This window comes from Biomphalaria glabrata, chromosome 4 (genome assembly GCF_947242115.1).
Source record: "Biomphalaria glabrata chromosome 4, xgBioGlab47.1, whole genome shotgun sequence".
In the NCBI taxonomy this organism is placed as follows: domain Eukaryota; kingdom Metazoa; phylum Mollusca; class Gastropoda; family Planorbidae; genus Biomphalaria; species Biomphalaria glabrata.
Genome location: NC_074714.1, coordinates 8,782,170 through 8,799,331, shown reverse-complemented (window position 1 = coordinate 8,799,331; position 17,162 = coordinate 8,782,170). Strand labels below are relative to the sequence as shown.

The 17,162-nt window shown below is 35.5% G+C and overlaps 1 long non-coding RNA gene across 1 annotated transcript; it reads left to right on the top strand.

Moving 5' to 3' along the window:
- The first annotated feature begins 239 nt into the window (after positions 1 to 239).
- LOC129925660 (uncharacterized) lies at positions 240 to 14,429 on the top strand. Its single transcript, XR_008777356.1, has 3 exons — positions 240 to 464; positions 11,628 to 11,694; positions 12,467 to 14,429. It is a non-coding gene; the product is annotated as an uncharacterized LOC129925660 (long non-coding RNA).
- Positions 14,430 to 17,162: the final 2,733 nt, after the last annotated feature.

Here is a 17,162-nt window from a genome sequence, read left to right as displayed (position 1 = left end):
TAAAATATTAAAGAGATATAATACTAATAAAAAAATAATATAACGACCAGTTTTTTAAGGTAGAACATAAAAAAAAAAACACAATTCTATTTCCCGACCGACTTTTGACCTTTTGTTTCTATTCCAGGAACTGAAATGGCAATATCCGAAGCACGTGTCTTTATTTTTGCTAAGAGCCTAACCTTGATGTCATATAAATAGCGCCACGCCTTTGAAGTTACACGTGGTTAGCTCATAATTAACACTCAATAAATTAAACCGTTAAAAACGCTCAAGGAAATCATTGTTCTACTATTATATTGTGAACACAAGTATACAAAAGAAAAGACATCGGTTGAATGTATAGACATGTGTGTGTAAATAACTTTTGTCACTCGTATGACGGATTCAGTATAGAAGAATCTATAAGGATGTGAAAAAGTTCTAATTTTTATCAAAATAAATCCTAAAGCGTCACAATTTACGTAAGTATATATATATTTTATCTTAGGTTTCATCTAAACCAGTGATTCCCAAAGTGGTCTATATAGACCCCCAGGGGTCTACGAAGACTTCCAAGGGGTCTACGAAAGTTAAAAAGGGAATTGGGGGTCTATGAGATGTGCACGGGGTCTACGATAAAGAATCTCAATTTAGCCTGTCTTGACTTTAATTTTGACAACTGGAATTTTTTCATACACACATTTATGATTTGTACCTTAGGAAATCATTAAAATTTTTATCCTGCTGATGAAATGAAAAATTGTTTTATTTAATTTAATAACTATATTTAAATAGTGTAGCTTTGTCTAGTTATAACATTAACAAAAAGAAATGTAGACTGTATAGCGTTAAGTAGGCTATTTGAAATTGAACTTCATTACTTCGTTGTCAAACAAGCGAGTGTTAATGTGCCTTTTTTTAATGATCATATGAAACCAATTAAGCTGGAAATTCATTTGAAATGATGCCACCCTAATAAAAAGATAAAAGTTTGCAAAACTTTCAAACGCTCAAAGATAAAGTTCAGAAAACACCTACAAAATCTCTCTTTGACATGACATTGCGATAATGATTATAATAAAATACTGAAAACCTCACATGATAGGCAAATTATTGATTTTACCAGCCATTGAAGAAATTGTAAAAACTTTTTAAAAAACTTATATCATTAAAAGAATTTCATGTTTGGGTTTTGTGACCGGTGTCTTGTTTTTGGCCTCTTGATGAAGAATGCAATTTTGAAGACATGGTCGGCATTCTCTGGTAACACTCCAAAAGGGCAAATTTCAATGGTTCCAATTTTGAGCTTCCGGAACATGTTTTCTCATTATGATGTGTACGGTTCTGATGTGAAAAATTATAGGTGGTCCTATTGGGATAGTTTATAATAGGTGTCATGTTTCATGTATATCGAATGAGAGCTTGTCTATTTCTAGTTTTTACTATTCATTATAAGTTTCTTCTTTTCTTCCGGATAGAGTGCTATGTTCAAGTGTGTGTTTGTTTTCTCACTTTGGGTACATGTGTCAGTCTTCTATTTCCTTCTATTTCAACATTGGAGAACAGTGTTCTGGCTGTTATTGAGCTTTACAAGGTCACACAATATGTTTTGTACAAAATCATTTGGGTGTTACTTCACATTATGTGGATAATTACATTCTAGCCTTCCGACGGGAGATGTGAGCAGGCAAGGTGACCACCGAACGTCAGTCCAGGCATCATGAGCTGTTTTATTTAGGAGGCACCAGCGTTTGTAAAGCTTTGAGGACTACTTTTATATTGTTCAAGAAAAAAATTAACTCTTTGCGAACTTGGCTGATTCGCTAGCATGGTAGCTGTTAGCTCCAGTACTTCTATTTCTTCTCTGTGGTTGTCATAGAGCTCATTAGTTACAGTGAACTTAAAAATTATTTTTTCTCCATTGGGCCATTCAATGAGTAATCCAGGTCCTCCGTTTGTGGTGGCTTTCTGAGAACCATCCATGCAAACTCTGACCCCATTGGTTGTTAGGGCAATGGATTTGTAGAAGAGTTCACTTAATTCTTGAGCTCTGTTGGAATATAGTCAAATATTTCTTTCTTCTTATGTAAGTATTTGCAAACGACATATTTCTGCAAAAAACATATATCTCTATACATCTGGCTGAGTCAACCTTGTCTGGTAATGGTGTATTTTTTTATTCAAATTATTATGGCTCAAGAAATCCACGAAAAACTGCTCTTTGTGAAAACTTTTACTTTGATACTTAAGGCACATTATTATTTAATGTTTTGAAGAACTGCTTCATAAAACAACAAATCATTTTTATGAGAAATAATCTCTGTAGCAATGGACGGTGAGCTTGCAAACCTTTACAAAAATGTGTATAGTGATAGTAACGATACATATTAACTGTTATATAATGGGTTTTAATTTGAATTTTGTTAATAAATTTATTTTTAAAAAATTAATTCAACTTAAAATGTAGTTTTAAATTACTTTTTCACTCCTCGTGTCACAGGTTAGAAATTATTTGAAACAAAATGTGTAATTTGAAATTGATGAATTTTCTAAAATTCAATATAACTTAAGCAGGGGGTCTACGGAAAACCAGAAATAATGGCAAGGGGTCCACGAAACAAAAAAGTTTGGGAACCACTGATCTAAACGCTCTTCTTTTTATATTTGTATGTATTTGTAAAGACTCAGGGCCGGCTTAGTGCAGTTGGAGGCCCTATGCTAAGTGAATTAGGTGGCCCAAAATGAAATAGAAAAAAAAAAAGACCGAAAAATACAATTACGCGATAAATTAAAACCTCCATAGTTCTATATCTAAACCATCAAATAAAATAAATTTATAAAACATAGTTCTCATAACTTTCCGTATGGCATATTGAATCCCTGTAGAGACTTAAAGCGAGTCTAGTAGACGACTCTTTATAGAGTTCTCCTATGTTTGAGATTTGATCGCTTTTTTTTTCTCTAAAAAAGTTTTTAGTTGAGTCTTTGAGAGGGCCCCCACTATTCGTATGTCTAGTTTGCCTATGCCTTAGGCCGGCCCTGAAAGACGTGATGTGATGGGTACTTAAAGGAAGTATTCAGCGTTATCATTTGGTGACGGGTCCACACATCTCCCTACCAGAGCTTAGATGTGAGTTTCTTACAACTGATGTAGACTACTCGTTCTCATATTTGTAGAGTATACTTATCATATCGTGGGGTTATCATACAGGCTTACTTTTGTATTGCTTCTGCTGAAGTTAAGACTTGACCGTGATAAAAACAACAATAAATGAACTCTATTTGCTGGCTATTCAGAACATCAATACGACTACTATTATTACATTGTCCTACCCAAATCGTTCTTGACTTAGTTTATCTATTTAGTAACCACTGATCGAGCTGTAAGCTTTAAACACTGTTTTCTGTTTTTATTCTATTTAAGGCTGTATTTTTTTTTCGTTAAAACTCCATAACCAGTGGTGTATAACCTACGTATCTCGGGCCAGATTTGGCCCATGATGCCATCCTTCCACCTCTGCCCACAGTTTATTAAACAGCAGAGGCTTCGTTTTTTTTTTCTGTTTCATTCGACATGTGACAGATTTTTGAGGTCCCAAGGCTGACGTAGCATTGTTGATTTATACTATTCATTACATCTCAAAATATACAGCTATATCAAAACAGTAATTTACTTTGTATATTTACTGTACATTAGTTATAGTATTGAATACCTTCATAATATATTTATATGATATTTTGAATAATATTGAATAATTTCATATTATGGTTATACTATATTTCCGAGACCAAAATAGTCGTACATATATGTTGTGTACACTGTCCGGGTGAATGGACGCGGGGTATATTAGTCTGGAGATCAGATCTATGTAATGGGCCTGGAAAGTTCATTGTCTCTTTTTCATAATAGTGCCATGATGTCGAAGTGATGTGAAATTACTAATAGGTTTAAAGCATAGGCTTTTATTAACAATAATAATTATAATAACGGATGGCTGTCTGGTCGTGTGGTCCACGCTCTCGACTTGACGTTTACAAAGATGGTTATCACACTCTGTTGATTTATTAAGTTGGTTTTATCTCTACTGGAGTGTTGTGTCTACACACCAACATATCACAACATTACACAACATATCAAAATATAACACACATGTTTAAATGTTTTATTTGCTATTAAATACATGCACAAAAAATATTGTTATAAACCTGGTGGTGGCACAGATGGGGGTAGTGGTGTGAGTGTAGTCAGCCGACGCAAATCGCCCCAGGCCAGCACTAGACGAGCGGTCAACCGTGACGAGTTACGACGATCGGCCGAGACGAGTTAACAACATGAAGGTTCGAGTAGGATCGGCGTCGTGAACAGAGCTCAGGAGCGTCCCAGAATGGTCGAGCGACGTTCTGCCCGGTTCTAGAAGGCCAGTAGGGACCCTATATAAAGAGTGGAGGTGTCGCAGTCAAGACGGTTCAGAAAGCGGGTTCACGACAGGAGTTCAGAACACGGTCGACTACAGCACAGTTCAACGGTGTGGTTCTGTACGGAGCATTACGACTGTTCAGTGCGGAGTACTGTCAAGTACAGTTGAGACGAACGGCGTCTTGATCTTGGTCTGTGATCGAGTCCGACACAACGAGCCCAAGTGTGTGAAGTCAGTCCCGAACAGTTGAACCCAGTGCAAGCCCGGAACGAGACGGAGAGGCCAGTGCAAGACTTGATACGGCGGAACGGTGGTATCGGAGAGATATTTGTTATCGCAGAGCTATTTGTACTGTTCTACGTGCTGCCAATTGTACAGTATTGGCTGTTATTTATGGACATTAAACCTTTACGTTATTTTGGAGCCCTGACTTGTCAAGTTCTTTAAGTTGGTGGTGTATGGTCCAGTTTGCAGAGAGCCTGGATAGTGAGATTCGTAACAATATGAAAAAAAGCTAAAGATGTCACGGTGTTACAACAATAAAACTATTACACTCATTGTCTGGCTCAACTATGGAGTATAGTCTAATCAATCTACAGGCACCCTCAAAGCTTCTCTTGCGATTCAAACTCAGATTTGGTCCACAACACCGTGCATACCGTTCACATTCATATCCTGGAATGTATAAACAAAGGGATATAACTCTTTCATTCCTAAATAACAACAAAGAAACACTCCATTCAATCAAGCCATACAACTCTACTGACAAATGGCAAAGTCTTGAGTCCGTAGATTAAAAATAAGTACAGTGTTTCACTTGACTACTCAAACCCATTTGACTTACTTGATTTAATCCTTTTCACTCATAGTTGAGCTTAACACCGCAAAATTACTCGCCTTCGGGTCCATTTGCATCCTTCCTTCTTATATGGCATAAGGACTTGGAGTAACAATTAACAATACAGACAGGCTCCATGCATTGAATAAAAAAGAAATAAAATTGTGTCAGATGACCAAACAAAATCTCAAGCTACTGCCTATGGGAAACAACTCAAGCAAACAAGAACAAGAAATCAAACGACGCTAATGGATCTAGATTGCCATCAAGAACAGCAGACAACATTGTAAGACAGGCTCTAGACTGGAACCCATATAGGAAGAGAATATTTCGAGATACCATTTTACATATTTTTTTTAAATACCATCTTTACTATAAAGTAGAAAGTAAGGCGTATGTATGTATGTATGTTACGAATAGAAATCAAAACCGTTCGACCAACCTTGATAAAACTTGGCAGAAATGTTCCTTGGGTACTAACTGGGACCGTAACGTATGAATTATAGCCCTAAGATAAACTTAAGACCCTCCAAAAAAAAAGTTGACCAACTTTATGAAATTGTTACTAATTCATGGATCTAGGCAATTTTTACTATGTTTAGATCGAAAGGATCTAGATCTAGTTCTAATTTTTAAAACTACACACTGCGCAGATAGTCTATTGATTTCATTACTTAACCCAATAGCTCCTATTTCCGGTTCAAAAAACCCCTTTCAAAGTCCTAAGCAAGGAGGAATAACTCCGTATTTAAAAAATCCTAAAAAATATGTATTTTGCAAAAAATAATCAAATTGAAGATCAAATACAAATAAACAAACAGATAACTTTAAAAAATAGAACTATATGTCTAGTTTTAAAATATATATACATTTAATACCACTAGATTATAAAAAACTTCAAAAATACTCCTTTTCCCACGTGGGGGCTTATACACTGGGGCTATGGGCCTGTTCGTTTTATAAATTATTTAAAAAATAAAAACCTTCCCGATTTTATTAAAAATAGAATCGGTAATCTCCAAAATTATTTGTAATCACGCTTGCAACGAGACTAGAAGAAATCTTGTTTTTAAAAAGTTTAAAACAAGTATATTGAATAGGGGGTTTTAGAAACGTTCTACAAAGGTTTAGGACAAAAACGGGAAAATGTTTCCAACTGCAGAAGGAGCTAATGGGTTAATAAAATAAACCTTCAAATTTGTGTTTCAATTCGTTCCATATATTTGCGAATTTAGAACGTCCTGGCGTATTTTATAATCCCATTCATTTAACAAATCAGTTAAACCCGTTTTAATTGTACTTTATATCCTATTCATCTATCGCTCCTTTCGTTTTTAATAGATATGAATGTATCGGCTTAACGGGTAAACCCATTTTCGCAAAACTACTTTTTTTTTTTTCCGAAGCGAAAGAGAAAAACTTGAAAGGATCATTAGCTTAGTTTAACATACATCTAGATCTAAATCCAATCCACTAGATTACTAAACACAAACTAAGGCCCGCAGGCCGCGGGTAATGTCTGGCTAGTATATATATATATATATATATATGTTTCAATATCATATCACATACAATGAAAGCTAATTGGTGGTCGTATACATTTTTGTATAAAAGAAAACAGTAGACGTAGAAATAATCTGAATGTCACAAACAACTTTTTTTTTTTAGAAGAAAGGCCAACAACTGTGAGTCAAAAGTGTTCAAAACTCTTGGTTACCTCCCTTTGACAGTAGGTGCAGCATGTGTATATATACTGATTACATTATAACATTGTTACTTGGAACTAAAATAAGCAAATAATAAATGCAGCCGAGGACGGACGTATCCGGCGGAAACAGAACCTAAACTACCGCCAGAGAGCGGTTATGGTATGTCAGCACTCGAAGACAAGCGTTATCATATATATATATTTTTTTTTTTAAATACTTCCACGCTAGGAAATAATGTCCTCCTTTATTAGCAACTGTAAACAAATGAGTAACGCCAAGGGAGGGAAGAAGGTCAATGTCAAGAACGGAATAGCGGAAAGATTAATTCCCTTGCCTATGGTCACAAAAGATTTGCCTATGGTCACAAAAGATGATTTCGCGTCACAGTGAGCCATGACCTAGGTCATCTGAGTCAGGAATTGTAAAAACAACAACCGTGGATATAAAAAAAAAATGTAAGATTGTATAAATACTTGTGGAGCAGATCATTGTTTCAGTTTCTTGTTCTGCTGCGAACAGACAGGTTATTTAGATTATCGTAAATCAGAACAGTGTTGACGCTATTCTGCTAGTAATTAAACAACCAGTGGTGAGGAGATACTGTCTACATTATCAAAATCAGATTATCATAGAACATTTCACTCATAAGGTAAACAGCTTTTAAAAAATTACATCAAATACCAGAACTTCAATTTTTTTTTTTTTACTGGAGAGGCAGATTTTGCGGCAGATTTTGCGGCAGATTTTGCATGTATATGCATCTGTTTTAGGGCTAGCTGATAGGGCTGATTTTTTTTCTCGGCTAGGCGAGGTTCCTACCAGCACGCAGCAAACAAAATATTTTAACTATAGAAAACAAAAATACACATTTCACACCAAATTCTTTCCAAATTTACACGTGAAAATGTTCATATCAGATAGTTGAATGTTATTTAATAATTTGATTTTCAGGGGAAAAAAAAGTTTTTGTGTCTTTTTGTCTTTGCTATCGGTGTCTTGAATCTCTTTTGCGAAGGTAAAATCACAAAATCCTGACCCAGAGGGAGTTTTTTTATTTTAAAAATCTTTTTAGCTTTTTTTTATGAATGTTTTTCTCAAACAACTTCCCATATGGGTTTACTTTTGACAATGACCTTCCAAGCAGCATTTAGGATATACATACATACATACATATATACATATATATATATATATATACATATATATATATATTGTTACGTTTCTCCTACTATCCGGGCTCTCTTCAAACTGCACCACAAGACACAACGAACCTAAAGAACCTCACAACTCAGGGCTCCAAAGTAACAGTAACAGTTTAATTTCAAATACAGCGCAAAAAAAAAAAAAACAAGCCTTGCTCCGGACTGACGTCACACACCGTGCTGGTTCTGACTCTACCCCCCATCTGTCTCACCACCAGGGTTATAACAATATAGTACTGGCGTACCACTGGCTCACCAGTGAATGACGAAAAGAAGGTCGATATTAAGACTCAGGCGTTTGGTGCAGGAGGTATTTTCACTATTGACCATTTCTAAACACACACACATAAATCTTAAATATGAAAATCTGTGCATTTTGAAGCAATCATCACATATAATTTAATTTATTTTAAAAGTGCGTTTGAAACTACATTGCTCTTTTAAATTCTTTATGTCTTTATTGTGAAAAATAATATACGGTTTAAGAGACAGTTCACTAAGTAACACTCCCTTAATGTGAACTATGAGAAGCGACTCTAAAACAGGCATTAACATCTACTAATACATGATGGACGAAATAGAAGAGGTCTAGCCCGATTGCATCAGTAGAAAAACTTACAGAAAAGTAAATTATAATATATTATGATTTTTATTTTAAAATAGCAAAAAAAAAAAGAATAGTATCAAAAACAATATACTAAAACATTTCATAGTTCTCGCACGCTAGATTCAAACAGCACACATGCAGCGTGACTCCAAGCTTTTTTTTATCTTGGCCACCCGGTCTAAATGTTCGAACTCATGTCTCTTACAAAACACTCATGTGGTACTCACACTGGTAGAGTGGAGAGGGAGAGGTCGTGTTAAGCAGGAGCATTAAATAAGGCACATCTACCCCCCACCCCGCTCAGTCAGCATATTAACTAGTCTGGACGCAGAACCTCTAAATTAGAGAGGGGGGTGAAACGATACCAATACTGTGTTCAACACAATTTCAGTCTGATATTTTTTCTATTCATATTAAGGAAACATGGAGACGGAACGTTACTATGACTTCAAGTCATTCGTCCGTTACTAGATTCATGCATGAAACGTATTCTCTAGCTGTTGTTCCCCCCCCCCTCCCACTGGTAATAAAAACTTGTGTGTTTAAGGCAATTTTTGGGGGTGAAAAAAGTGTGGGTGGGGGGAATCCGGAAATTTTTTTGGGGGGAAGGGGGAGTTGTGGGATTTATTTATTTATTTCAAAAACTTTTTTCAGTGAACTCGTTTGAATTGGTCTGTCGTCTGGTGAGCAGACGTCGGAAACAAATGTTGGAAGGTTGGATACGTGATGAGTATAGCAGAAGTATGTAGCTGTCATGGTGGGAATGAAGACAAATCGTTAATTAAGACATGTGAATGAAGACATGTCTTGAATGAAGACATGGCATAAAGAAAGACTTGTGAATGAAGACATGTCTTGAATGAAGACATGGCATAAAGAAAGTCTTGTGAATGAAGACATGTCTTGAATGAAGACATGGCATAAAGAAAGACTTGTGAATGAAGACATGTCTTGAATGAAGACATGGCATAAAGAAAGACTTGTGAATGAAGACATGTCGTGAATGAAGACATGGCATAAAGAAAGTCTTGTGAATGAAGACATGTCGTGAATGAAGACATGGCATAAAGAAAGACTTGTGAATGAAGACATGTCTTGAATGAAGGCATGGCATAAAGAAAGACTTGTGAATGAAGACATGTCTTGAATGAAGACATGGCATAAAGAAAGACTTGTGAATGAAGACATGTCGTGAATGAAGACATGGCATAAAGAAAGACTTGTGAATGAAGACATGTCTTGAATGAAGACATGGCATAAAGAAAGACTTGTGAATGAAGACATGTCGTGAATAAAGACATGGCATAAAGAAAGACTTGTGAATGAAGACATGTCTTGAATGAAGGCGTGGCATAAAGAAAGACTTGTGAATGAAGACATGTCTTGAATGAAGGCATGGCATAAAGAAAGACTTGTGAATGAAGACATGTCTTGAATGAAGGCATGGCATAAAGAAAGACTTGTGAATGAAGACATGTCTTGAATGAAGGCATGGCATAAAGAAAGACTTGTGAATGAAGACATGTCGTGAATGAAGACATGGCATAAAGAAAGACTTGTGAATGAAGACATGTCTTGAATGAAGGCATTGCATAAAGAAAGACTTGTGAATGAAAACATGTCTTGAATGAAGACATGGCATAAAGAAAGACTTGTGAATGAAGACATGTCTTGAATGAAGGCATGGCATAAAGAAAGACTTGTGAATGAAGACATGTCTTGAATGAAGACATGGCATAAAGAAAGACTTGTAGAGAAGACATTCCTTGAATGAAGGCATGGCATAAAGAAAGACTTGTGAATGAAGACATGTCTTGAATGAAGACGTGGCATAAAGAAAGACTTGTAGAGAAGACATTCCTTGAATGAAGGCATGGCATAAAGAAAGACTTGTGAATGAAGACATGTCTTGAATGAAGACATGGCATAAAGAAAGACTTGTGAATGAAGACATGTCGTGAATGAAGACATGGCATAAAGAAAGACTTGTGAATGAAGACATGTCGTGAATGAAGACATGGCATAAAGAAAGACTTGTGAATGAAGACATGTCTTGAATGAAGACATGGCATAAAGAAAGACTTGTGAATGAAGACATGTCTTGAATGAAGGCATGGCATAAAGAAAGACTTGTGAATGAAGACATGTCTTGAATGAAGACATGGCATAAAGAAAGACTTATAGAGAAGACATTCCTTGAATGAAGGCATGGCATAAAGAAAGACTTGTGAATGAAGACATGTCTTGAATGAAGGCATGGCATAAAGAAAGACTTGTGAATGAAGACATGTCTTGAATGAAGACATGGCATAAAGAAAGACTTGTGAATGAAGACATGTCTTGAATGAAGGCATGGCATAAAGAAAGACTTGTGAATGAAGACATGTCTTGAATGAAGACATGGCATAAAGAAAGACTTGTAGAGAAGACATTCCTTGAATGAAGACACGGCATAAAGAAAGACTTGTGAATGAAGACATGTCTTGAATGAAGACATGGCATAAAGAAAGACTTGTGAATGAAGACATGTCGTGAATGAAGACATGGCATAAAGAAAGACTTGTGAATGAAGACATGTCTTGAATGAAGACATGGCATAAAGAAAGACATGTGAATAAAGACATGTCGTGAATTAATACATAACTTGAATGAAGACAAGTGAATGAAGACATTTGAAGTGGGAGAAATAACGTGTTTCAAAATTTGCACCAGACTGACACATATGGAGACATAATGCGACCTTGCAATGTGCTCTCTAAAGAAAAGAAAACATATTTATTAGTCTAGTAACATTTACCAAATGGAGACAATAAAATAATGATTATTTTCCTTGAATACATTCTTTATATTCTCATTTCCCCTCTTATCTAGATTCCACCCCGTTCGACAATCAAGACAAGCCATGAGTTGTCCACTTCATGTAGTTGATGTCATCAAAGTAAGTATGACTGTGTATATTCAGATTTAGAGAGAAATAAGCAAATAAACAATCGTGACAACCAAAAAAAACTTCACCAATAAAAGTAAATAAGAGACAAAAATTGTTAATAAGTGCTACTGATCGTTTCCAATCTGTTATGGTCATAATATTTATGTTGTTAGCTATGGAGGCGCGGTGGCTGAGCGGTAAAGCGCTTGGCTTCTGAACCCGGGGGTCCCGGGTTCGAATCCTGGTGAAGACTGGGATTTTATACCAAGGGATCCTTGGGCGCCTCTGAGTCCACCTAGCTTTAATGGGAACCTAACATTAGTTGGGGAAAAGTAAAGGCGGTTGGTCGTTGTGCTGGCCACATGAAACCCTCGTTAACCGTAGGCCACAGAACCAGATGATCTTTACATATATATAAGTTCTAGTTATTTGCTTGCTGTTAACACTTCTAAAAACTCGTGATAAAAGAAACACATTTTAAAACTATAGATTTTTCTACATTTCTGCTGTATTTCATTGACACTGTAAGTACGCAAGAGTGTCACATGACTTCCCTGACGCAGCTCTGACTTAAATAGTTTGTCGCAACTAACGCAGACCAGGCAGTTGTCTGTAGGAGGTTTACTGAAGTTCTCTGTTTCCCGTTTCTGTAGTTTAAACTGTTGCTATGGATCTCACTTTTTAAAAAATAGTTTGGTCTTTTCATATGTGCGTGTGTGTGTGTGTGCAACTATTAAATGTTGACATATTCGTTTTTAAATTTAGTTGTTTTTTATTTCAGCTGATGTTTTTCACATCTGTGTTCATCAATGCTGTAGTTACAGCACAAACTGAGACGCAAGACGAGAAGATTATATTGTATCAACAGCCAACACATACAAGAACAAAAACAGCCACGCCTACAACCTTAGTGACATCTCTTAGACCAACCCGAAAATCTAACAGCATGAGGCAGAAGGAACTCAGGGACAGAAGAAAAAACAGAGAGAAACAAGGACTGAATTCAAGAAAGTTATAAAAAAGAGTATTAAATCAAACAACACAATCAATCAGTTATAACAAGACAATCAATCAGTTATAACAAGACAATCAATCAGTTATAACAAGACAATCAATCAGTTATAACAACACAATCAATTAGTTATAACAAGACAATCAATCAGTTATAACAACACGATCAATCAGTTATAACAAGACAATCAATCAGTTATAGCAAGACAATCAATCAGTTATAACAAGACAATCAATCAGTTATAACAACACAATCAATCAGTTATAACAACACAATCAATCAGTTATAGCAAGGCGATCCCTTGTAGCTGGACATACAAATCAGCTAGAATGAAATCTTTGAGAAGGCACCAGGATATAAGATCACGTGGTCATTGGTTGTGGGGTACACATCTGGTTAAAAGTTTTTGTGTTTTAGTCTACAAAATATGTACACAGGAGACTTTTACACGCGTATATATGACGTATTTAAATATTAAAACAAGGTTACAAAGGCAGTTTGTGTGCAAACACTAACTCAAAATCGGCCCCCCAAGTGGTCCACCCAGGCAGGTAAAATGGCAGGTTTCAATATTTTAGGAAAGAACATCTGGATGAAATTCTATCAAAGACAAATGACAGGGAAGAATGGAGAAAGAAGGTTGACAGATCTTGTGTGGTGCCCCAGCGATCCAGCAGACCAAAGGACAGGTGAAAATGAATGTGAAGTTAGTTGTGAACCTGGCATAAATGATGTCTCATAATGAATATCTAATTGATCTAATTTTTTTGTAAAGGGTCAATTTCTTATTCAAATCCTCAAGAAAAAAAACATAAAAAAAAAACAAAAAAAAAACAACAAATAGTTCTGTGTATTATATCCGAAGTGTATGACAGCAGTCCACACGATAATATGAAAAACTACTTATTAATTGTTGTTTTAAATTATGTCCAACTTATATCCATACTAAATAATTTTTTTTCTCTTACAAAAAATAAAACTTTTTTTGTGTGTAAATGTAGTAGTAATTATGACAGAACTTACATAACTAAGCAATACAAATGTCATACAATTATTTTTTTTTTAATCTAAAACCATATATGGTAAAGAGTTGTCTCCTTTCCTAAAGAGCCTCCGGTATTTGTTACTATATAAAGTATATATCTTCCATAACGAGTGCTCTCGGTTAGTTCCACTCTATAATGATATTTCATGCAATAGTTTACAATTTTTCTAACCACATTCCCAATGTAATATTTCTTGTCTAACGATAACTTTTAAAAAGAAATACTTTTAAAAACGTTGGGAATATATTTTTTGTTGTGGCAGCTTGTTATGGCAACATTTTTGTTGTGGCAGCTTGTTATGGCAACATTTTTGTTTTGGCAGCTTGTTATGGCAACATTTTTGTTTTGGCAGCTTGTTATGGCAACATTTTTGTTTTGGCAGCTTGTTATGGCAACATTTTTGTTTTGGCAGCTTGTTATGGCAACATTTTTGTTTTGGCAGCTTGTTATGGCAACATTTTTGTTTTGGCAGCTTGTTATGGCAACATTTTTGTTTTGGCAGCTTGTTATGGCAACATTTTTCTTTTGGCAGCTTGTTATGGCAACATTTTTGTTTTTTGAAACGATCATTGTTAACTCTTTCTCGCCGTAGTTATTTTCTTTGTTCCGATCGAATTATCCATTTTTCCCTATTCGTATTTCACTATCCTGATATTAAACTTCAATAAACTTTTTTATTTGTTATCCTACAATGTTACATTTGGTATAGAATTACAGGGGGATTGCAAGCTCTTTTTTTTTTAAACACCTCAAATTACAGTCTATAAATCCTAAAATCAATTTAGTTCAATGGGTTCAAATCAACGTTGGTATCGTCAGTCAGGAGAGAGAAAGAGTTAATCATGTTTTTCACTAATCAATAAACTTAAAACATTTGTTTTGAAGATCACGTTTTTTTTTTAATTATTTCTTTAGGGAGAAATTTGTAAAGAAGGTACGACTCTCATAGTGTCCATATCACTGATAAATAACTTATATTGTATAGCTTGAAATAAATATTTTTTTTATAACATATACAGTTGCAAGGACCAATAAAAAAACTATTTACTTTATTTATCTTAATATATTGTTTGTATGTCATGCTAGATGTAAAGGTGAGGGGGGAGGGATGGCGGAGTGGCGGAACGCTCGAGTGCTGAATAAAAATCTCAAGTTTAAAATTCTTTGAATGAAATTCATTAATGTCCCTGTGAGTCAGCTGTTATAGTACCTGACATCTGGAATGTGAACATTATAAGCTGTCGATGATTATTCCGGTCATAAGACACCAGCGTTGTTTTTAGTGGTCTAGATATAAAAAAATAGTTTATAATTACCATAAAAAGAAAAAAAATTAAATTGATCATCATAAAATAATTAGGTAACTAATCAGAGACGATGCATTCAAAACACTTTCTTACACTTAATGACACTGTGATGACCAACTGTTCGAGATACTTCCGTAGCACACAGTATGACCAATAACCAACTGGCCTTCAAAAAGGACATTAGCATTAGTGTTGAAAAGCTGACAAATGTCAGTAGTTTTAAATACCTTGGAGCCATTGTTTCAGATGAAGGAAACAAACCTGAACTACTGGCCAGAATTGCACTGTCTGCAGCGTCACTTGCAAAATTCAAAACAAAGGCATAGCCCTCGACACTAAAATCAGACTTATGCGCTCCCTAGTCACGGCCATATTCTTTTATGCCTGCGAGTCTTGGATGCTGACTGCAGATCTCGAGAAAAGGATCCTAGCAATGGAACAAAGATGCTACAGAAAGATCCTAAGTGTCATTTACAAAGACTGCATCACGAATGAAGAGATAAGAAACAGGATTAATACAGCAATTGGACCCCCACGATGACCTGCTAACCACTGTCAAGAAACTCAAAGTCTATTGCCACATCACAATGTCCCCAGGGTTCGCAAAGACTTTCCATCAGGGGACAGTACCAGGAAGAAGAAGAAGAGGAAGACAGAAGACGCGATGGGAAGACAGCATCAAAGAATGGACAGTCCTGTCAGGGAATGACAGAGGCAGGGACAGAGAGGAATGGACAAAGACGATTGACAGATCTTCTGCGATGTCCCGACGGTCCAACAGACTAAGGCAGTGTTTCCCAAGCTGTGTTCCGAGTATCCTCAGTGTTCCGTGAGGCCTGAATACGTGTTCCACGAATTACTAGAATAATTAACTAGTAGGCCACCAAGTGAATTAATCACTCTAAAAATAAAAGTCTTAATGTTCCTCTAAATTCTCAGAATTCGCGAAGTGTTCCGTTACGGAAAAAAGTTTGGGAAACAGTGGACAAGGGAGACAAGCCAATTTGAAACTATCGTTATTATTTAAGGAGTTGCCTTTCCTGTTTCATTTCGTTCTTTTACCTTTAATATCATTCCTACTTGTGGAATACATGTGCAATAGGATTAAACAATCCTACTTTCTAGTTAAACATGTACAATAGGATTAAACAATCCTACTTTCTAGTTAAACATGTACAATAGGATTAAATAATCCTACTTTCTAGTTAAACATGGACAATAGGATTAAATAATCCTACTTTCTAATTAAAACTCTTCATTAAAGTGAAACTGATATGAATCTTAATTTTGTTTACTCTCGTTCTAATATTATTATTATTATATTAGAAACGAACGAGTATTCATTCTCTGGCACTGTCAGGGTCGAGGTTCGTTAAAGAGAAACAAAATTCATTGTGATCCCTTTATTAGTGTCCATTTAGGAATTTTCTGGTAAATTGGCAGTTCTGCAGCTTAGGAATGTTAAGGGCCTTGAAGATATCTGTGATGTCAGTTGTCATTATCCCCTCAGGTGGATATATCAATGGGGTATATTGTTATTTTAGATAACTTCCATAAACGCTTAATCTCAAAGCCTAGGTTCCCATATTTTCTTTGTTTTTCCATTTCAGTTTTTCTTAAATTATGAGACAGTGGTTCGGCGATGTCAATAATGGTAGCGTTTTTTTTTTCTTCTTTTTTTTTATCAATGATCAAACAGATCAGGGCGATTAAAATCTACCGTTTTGTTAGTAAAAATAGGCCTATCCCAGTATAATAAGTGATCAGTAGACTCGAGAACCTCTTGTAGCGATAATTTGTAATAAGGAGTTTCCTTACTGATCAAATTATATTGGTGTTTTAACTTTGCAACTTGGTTATGGCGACATATGTAGGCAGATTCTGATAAGGCTGAACAATCTGCAATTATGTGCTCAATTGACTTACCCACATTTCCACATTTTCGGCATTTGTCAACAACATTGAGTTTTAGAATATGTTTCTCGTATTTTTATTGTCCTGATTACTCTGTTCTGCATTGCTGTAACAAAGCCTTCAGTTTCAAGGTATAGATGACCTGCTATGAGCCATGCTAAAGAAGCAGCCTTGTCAATGTTGTCCACATCTAATAAA